Source organism: Anser brachyrhynchus, assembly GCF_964034855.1.
Source record: "Anser brachyrhynchus genome assembly, contig: SCAFFOLD_221, whole genome shotgun sequence".
Taxonomy (NCBI): domain Eukaryota; kingdom Metazoa; phylum Chordata; class Aves; order Anseriformes; family Anatidae; genus Anser; species Anser brachyrhynchus.
In genome coordinates this window covers 57,271-63,554 of record NW_027663764.1, presented here as the reverse complement: position 1 = coordinate 63,554, position 6,284 = coordinate 57,271, and the positions used below count along the sequence as shown (strand labels likewise).

Below are 6,284 nucleotides of genomic sequence, written 5' to 3'. Positions count from 1 at the left end.
TTCTCAGCCAGCTGGTATTCTAGATGGGAATTCCAAGGGCAACCAGAGGCAAACTAGTCACCTCTCTTATTTGCATGCTCTGGTCACTGTATGTTTGACAGTAATGAATAATTAAAGTTTTTTGTTCTTCGTGATAGTTTTTTCTGTTTGGTAAACTTCCTTATGTTTTGCTTGCTCTGAGCAGAAGGTCCTTCAAGATCTTCTCTTCCTCCCGTCGATTCTATGATTTTTCCTGCTCCGGAAAAGGAAAATGTCCGGACAGTGGTGAGAACTGTGACACTGTCTACAGAGGAAGGTAATAATTCATGCTTTTGTTTTGATTTCATTACTCCTAAACTGGAAGGTTAAGCAAGAAGGAAGGCAATTCACCCCTGTTAGCCTCCTGGTGCTGCCGCCTTCTGTTCAAAACATGCTTTTATGCTGAAAGTCCCTGGTTGTACTGGAAAGCTTTGGTGCTCAGGTTAAGTGCAGTAGCAGGAGAAAGAAAAAAATGTGTCAGTATGCAAATAGGGGGATAACTGAAAAACAGGAGAGTAACGAGAAGAAAGAGCTCTAGAGGACAGTGCTATGTAAGAAGCAATTTCTGAAGCTTTAAAGAGGCTGACAGTGGCACGTGTGGACAGTAGTGCGATAGGAGTCTGTGTATAAATTATATTGTTTAGAGTTGTGCAAATTCCTTTGAAAGGGAAAGAAGTGAAGAAGTACTTCTACCCATAGACATTCACCTTAGAAAGGAATATTTCTCAGCATTTGTACCTAATAATATTCTGCTTGCTTATGCAGCTCTGTTCTGCACAAAGTATAGCTGTCAAGCAGACTCAGATTCATTCTCGACTACATTCAGCTGGAATTTGAGGCAAACACTGAGACTATGGATACTTTTTCTAAGTTAATTATAGTTGAAATATGAGTTTGTGTGGTTTAGCTGTCAAAACAGTACCTTGCTGGTTTTTTTTTGGACATGGGCTAACAGTATACTATTTCTATTGGCTACTGGTTTCTATGAAATAGAAAAATTTTACTTTTGTTTTAGGGGAGGAACCTGTGGTTCGACTAGATCTTGCTGAGAAACAAGGAAAACGGAAAGCCTCCGTGGGTAAGAACTTTTTATGAGCTGTTATTTAGGTGCCGCCTTCTCTATATGACTGCATTGAAGAGTATTTTTGACGTATGAGAGGAAAATGCATTGCAGTGGAGATCTGTGTTGACTGCAGAAATGGCAAAAAAACCATTTAGCAGCTGAAAGGCAATTTTATGAAAATATGCTTGAAAAATAGAAGCTTGTGGTTGACTGTTCTCAAATCTTCCTGCAAAGAAATGTTCTTAAAATATTCCTTGTTTTCTCTGTCTGAAGCTGATGTAAGCGCCCTTCCGGTGAAGCGCAGCCTTGCTGAAAGGCTGGGGAAGAAGGTGGAGGTTCCGGGAAATGCTGACAAAGCACCAAAGAGAGGTACAGCTACTAAACAGGCATCTGGATGTGATTCACGGGTTTTGTAGTTAGGCTTTCTGTTTGTCCTTTTCCTGCGATGTTTCTTTTTGCATGTTGGCTGAGGTCTTAATCACCGGGATTCAAAGTTACCTTTCCTGCCTTGTTTTTGAATGTGAACACAAAGTTGACGTTTATGCAGCCTCCCTAATTTGGTCTTTTTCTGTTTTGCAGTTCAAGTTCCCAAGTCTGTGAAGGAGAGGCTAGGATTACCTTCTCAACGGACTAGTACTGCGAAAGGTAACAACTGGCTATTAAATATACTTTCTCCTTCTTCCTTTCCGTGAACTTAGACCGTTTTCATACAGCCCTAAAAAGGAATTCAAATGAAAACAAAGAACTGATTCCTCTTGCTCGAGTGCTGAAGCTCTTCTGACAGCCACTATCAGAAATCTGGCTCTAGGTGTGTGTTTATTTTCCGCTTGTGCCTTGCCAAGGTTTTAAGCTGCTTCTGTGAACCATCATATACAATTAGAATAGAGCCACTGCCAGGAGCAGGAATTTGAAATGCAGTCTGAAAAAGTAATCAAGTAAACTAGCATTTCTGTGTAGCAACTCTCTCTGGATAGGGCTGGTCTTCAAAATACAACAAGTGGCTCAGAGGAGGAGGAGAATGTTAGGCTATTGTCCTAAGATGCGTTATTGGGAACACTCAGGCTTAGTTTTCCTTAGTACTGTGACAAATTTTGGAGACTTCAACTATTGTTGGACTCTCTTTAAATGTTGGCGCTTCTCATTTCTTGATGATGACAGGGAAGGCTGCTAAGCCAAAGGGAGAGGTCCATGTGAAAACACTGGAGGAAATCCGTCGTGAGAGAGCTCTTCAGAGACGAGAATGTCAAGCCAAAGCCCAGGCTGAATGGCATGGTAAAACCAAAGATCCCAGCGCAGGGGCAAAAATTGAGGGTGAGCCCAAGAAGCAGAGCGTGCTCACTCTTTCCGGGCCCAGCAAAGTGCAGTCAAAGGAGCCGGCAGGTAAAGCCAAGCCAGAAGGAGAAGTGCGTGTTAAAACCCTGGAAGAAATAAAGCGCGAGAAAGCTCTGCGGATGCAGCAGAGTGGAGAAAATGTGCCAGCTCCCCCAGCACAACCTGGACCTGCCCCAGCCGGGCAGAAATCGTTATGGAACACAAAGCTATCAGGTAATAAGATGCTTTAATACCTGCCCCGGTGAGGTGCTTCCCATATTGAGCAAGTTCCGTTTGCTCAGGATCTGCTTTGTTTTTTCCTTCAATGCAGAGGATAAAAGAGTTTAAGGCTGCAAAGTTCAAAGGCAAAGAAGGGCCAGAACATGCAACCATGTCTGTTTTCGTTAATTACGTGATGGTATTCTGTATTTCCCACTAGAAAATTAACACATTGAGGGGCTTTTTAGTCTAATTTTGGTATTCTGTTTTTTTCTGCCATCTGTTTATGGTATGAAGTCCTCCCTGCGTTGAGTTCAAGTTCACCTTCCTCTTTGGCATGTGTTGCTTAACTTGACACGTGTATGTGTTTGTAAAGCATGCTTCAGCGTCTTAATGTGGGGGGCCAGTTTCTGTCAAAAATGACAGAGGATCAAAGGCCTCGTTGTTAAGATTATATCAACTTTGTAAAATGAGATTGTGTGAGGGAGATAAGGAGGGCTTAAAGGCTGCATGCACTGCACATTGTAGCCTTTCTCTCTGTCTCATGGGACACGAGGAAATAAACACACAAAGAAAACAAGTACCGAGCTTTCTTTCGTTTCTTCTCCTGCCAGCCAGATGTTAGGTCAGGAATGGGAGACTAGAATATGACTCTACAAATTTGGATTTTGTAGAACAACTTAATAGATTTTGTGGGACATCACTGCAGGGGAGAGGAAGCTGGTACAACAGTTGCATACACTCTCTTGTCTTACTATACCTGCTGCTTTTCCTTTCCTAGAGGGAGCAAGACTTTAAATACAAAAGCTGTCAACATTTGTGAATCTTACTAGACTTCATACAACGTCTTAGAGTATTGCTTGCACTTGGGATCGCTCTGTGTCTGAGTTTCCCTCGTCCTGGATTATGATTTACTGTAGCTATTCAGTTCCTTTGTTCCTTTGTATGGATTGTTGGTAGACGGAGTTTACTATGTGGAAGATATTGCTGAGAATCCAGGCAATGGCAGTGTAATTCTGCTGGCCAAATACAGTTAACTGTGTAGACGGGCCGTGGAAATGAGGAAGAGAACGTGGATTTTTCATGAGGCAGAGCAAGACTGTATCAGTTCTCTCTTCCTTTTACTCTAGCCAACTTTAACATGTTTGCGAAGCCTTGGGATGGGAAAGTCGCTTCCCCCAAGAAGAAGGCACTGAAACGTAAGGCACCTGGCAGTTTTCCCTCTGCTGTAGCAGCTGTGAAGCCACGGACTGCCTCTGACGCTGACACAATGGGACCTCCAGCCAAAAAAGCAGCTATGGTAAGGACAGGGGCTAATGCAGAAATGGATCCCTTGTAAAATTTACACCCTCCTCTAGGAGAAAAGATGGAAAACTCAAAAGTTCTACAGGCTTTCTGTTTCCTTTTAAATCCAGTAGCTGCCTACAGAATTCTTGTAGTACCCTTCCATATTTATTAGATTAATGGCACTATTTACTTAGTCCTCTGTGATTCTGTGATTTCTCTGGTGTGGAGGATTTTGTCCATTAATGCTGTGTTCTTAAAAGACACAAGATCATTAGTAACCTCCAAGTGAATATTAACTTTCTTCAGGAGCACCTTGGTTTTGTATTTTGGCTAAGGCTCCGCAATGCCAGAGGAGAAGCAGCATGGAGGAAAAAGCTAGTAAGGAATCTTTTACCCATGAGTCCTAAATGCTGTTTTGCTGCTTTCTAGGCTGTTCCAGCCACGCTGGAGCACGTCCCAGCCACCAGACTTGAAGAAAATCCCCAAAACAGGTGATGACCACAACTTGTTCTTTTTCTCAATCGGTGTATATCCCCAGTGAAACATAAGTTCTGTCACACGTGGGGAAAAAAGGAGGGTTCTGAGATAATTAAAGCCCAAATCCATCAGAGGAATAAGTCACGTGAAATGACTTTCTAGCAGCTAGCAGGAATGCTTAATTAGACTTACTTTCTTTAAATGCTGCAAGTCGGTACAGCTTTCCAGTGACTTCTTGCTCTGTCTGAATACCTAAATGAGGATGAGGTGAAGTTCTCCTACTTCCTCGTGAGGTGATAAATGATGAGTAGTGTCCTCTGCCTTTTGGTCCTCAAGAATGCCACCCGAACAAACATACAAGGTGACAAGAGTGCAGGGAGAGCAGAGGGAAGTGATGGCTGCAGATCAGCTTCCTGTAGTGGGGAGCAAACTCTGCTGAGTGTGCCGTGGGAAAAATGACTAACTTAGCAAACAGATATTTGCAGATGGAGACTTCTTAACATTTTTACAGGAAAATTAAGCAAGGTGGCAAAGTGCCTCTTGCTACAACAATTGAACCATCTTTGCTAGACTCCAGGTGCTCTGGCTTCACAGAGAAACCCCCAAACTGAAAAATGTACCTGCTAATATATTGGGCTCTAAATGTCGCCCTGGGTTAATTGAATAACAATCCCTGGGTAAGATTGAAGTGCAGGAGGGGTTGGCTACGGTTTTAAGAGCCGGTTTGCAGAAAAGGGATTTCCCGTTAAGAAATGGCATATACTGATTGTTCTCTTCCTTGCTCTGCCAAGACCTGAAGCACATCTTGGAAGCCAGGCAGAATCTGTGGAGCCAATGGAGTTCTCAAGCTCGACTTCAGCTTCTTCCCAGCTAGAAGAAGCAAGGACACGCCGGCTGAGTTCCACAGGCAACGCGCCCGTATCTGTAGACGAGGATTTAGAGACGCTACTTTGGGAACTCTCAGACGGCATACTGGAAGCCGAGCTCGACTTGGACCCAGGGAAGGATGAGGATGACCTCCTCCTTGAGCTTTCCAAGATGATTGATGATTGAACTGCATAGTCCTATGGTATATTAAAAAAAAACAAAAAAAACAAAAAAAAAACAACTCTTCTTCTTGTTGGATACCCCGAGGTGATCCTTTTTCTAACTGAGGCTTTGCAATGAGACTTAAAGCACAGTTGGAACTGGTAGAAATTGGCAGGATCTGCACTCAGTTGTCCTAAGTTTTCCTGCTGGTCAGAGTTAAGGTCTTGTGCATGGTTCCGTAACTATAGGTGGCTACCTTTGATATCAAGAGGACAAAGCACTTGTTTCTTTTGGCACAGAAAGATGTCCATCGGCACGCTGTGGTGGCTGTGAATTGACGTAGTGATGGAGCGATGCTCTGAAGGCTTAAACGGAAAGCTTCTTCCTTCCGCCCCCCCTTGGCACAGCTCGATGTTGGGCACATTGTGAAGCCTGGGTGTTCTGATTTCTCGGACAGTTGATACCCAAATCCCGGAGTTACTATGTCAACTCTTGACTTTTATTTGTGTATGCCATTGTTTTGACTGTAATCTTTTCAGATGATGAAGCTGTAGGGGCGGGAGGGAGCAGAATAATTATTCTAGCGTTGTGGACCAAACATGCTGCCAGGAGTGGTGGTGGTGGGGTCAGCCCACCCGGCCTTACTTTCAATTATCAGGGATGATAAAATGGTGTGAAAAGCAGCAGCTCTGCGATACGGCTACGCTACCCCCACTCCCTTCTCTTGTGCTGTACCAAAGTTCCCCCAAGCTTTGGTTGGTGCTTTTTGCTGGTGACAGTAGGACTCCAGGGCGAGTAGTCGGGACTCTCCTGCAGTAACTGGGTCAATTAAGGGTTGGTTTAAGTGCCTCCTGGTTTTTAAAATTGCTCCCCTGAGCTG

General features: G+C 43.7%; 1 long non-coding RNA gene across 1 annotated transcript; it reads left to right on the top strand.

Annotated features, from left to right (window-relative positions):
- The first annotated feature begins 2,725 nt into the window (after positions 1-2,725).
- Positions 2,726-5,483, top strand: LOC308186839. Its single transcript, XR_013944328.1, has 2 exons — positions 2,726-5,052; positions 5,167-5,483. It is a non-coding gene; the product is annotated as an uncharacterized lncRNA (long non-coding RNA).
- The last annotated feature ends 801 nt before the right edge of the window (positions 5,484-6,284 follow it).